Source organism: Triticum dicoccoides, chromosome 3A (assembly GCF_002162155.2).
Source record: "Triticum dicoccoides isolate Atlit2015 ecotype Zavitan chromosome 3A, WEW_v2.0, whole genome shotgun sequence".
NCBI classification, from domain to species: domain Eukaryota; kingdom Viridiplantae; phylum Streptophyta; class Magnoliopsida; order Poales; family Poaceae; genus Triticum; species Triticum dicoccoides.
The window spans coordinates 609,621,346-609,622,142 of NC_041384.1; positions in this window are offsets into that span (position 1 = coordinate 609,621,346).

The following is a 797-nucleotide window of genomic DNA, read 5'->3' on the forward strand; positions in this document are numbered from 1 at the left end:
CACTCGGGGGCTTAGCCACGAGCCAGTCCTCGCCTAAGTTAAAAAGCTACTCTGAGTGAGAGCATCCCTCCCACTAGGGGGCTTAGCCGCGAGCCAGTCCTCGCCTAAGTTTAAAAAACTATTCTGAGGAGAGCATCCCTCCCACTTGGGGGCTTAGCCGCGAGCCAGTCCTCGCCTAAGTTAAAAAACTACTCCGAGTGAGAGCATCCCTCTCACTCGGAGGCTTAGCTACGAGCCAGTCCTCGCCTAAGTTAAAAGTCTACTCCAGGTGAGAGAATTCCTCCCACACGGAGACTTAGCCACGGGCCAGCTCTTGCCTAAGTTTAAAAATTACTCCGAGTGAGAGCATCCCTCCCACTCGGGGGCTTAGCCATGAGCTAGCCCTCGCCTAAGTTAAAAAATATGTTCACTCAGAACATGCAGTAAACTAGAAAGCAATATTTGGATAAATCCATCAAGTTTAGAAATGCAAGCAAAAGTACTTGTGCGACAAACCCAAACGAGTTTATTGCTTACAGATCACTCGGCATTCCGAGGCAAATAAGTTTGAATCATAAAGTTTTTCATGCGTCGGGGGACTCGCGGGCTCGACGAAGGTGTCTAGGTCAATGCCATATGCGATCCGAGTGGCTGCATCAATGAAGGTCTCCATAAAACTTTCAAACTGGAGCTTCTTCTTGTTTGCCACTTGAAGAGCCTTCAGCTTGTCTTCCCCGGCTTCCTTGCAATGAACGCGAACAAGAGAGAGCGCCACATTGCACTGGTGCACGTCGGTCCTAAACAAACGGTTTTTAACC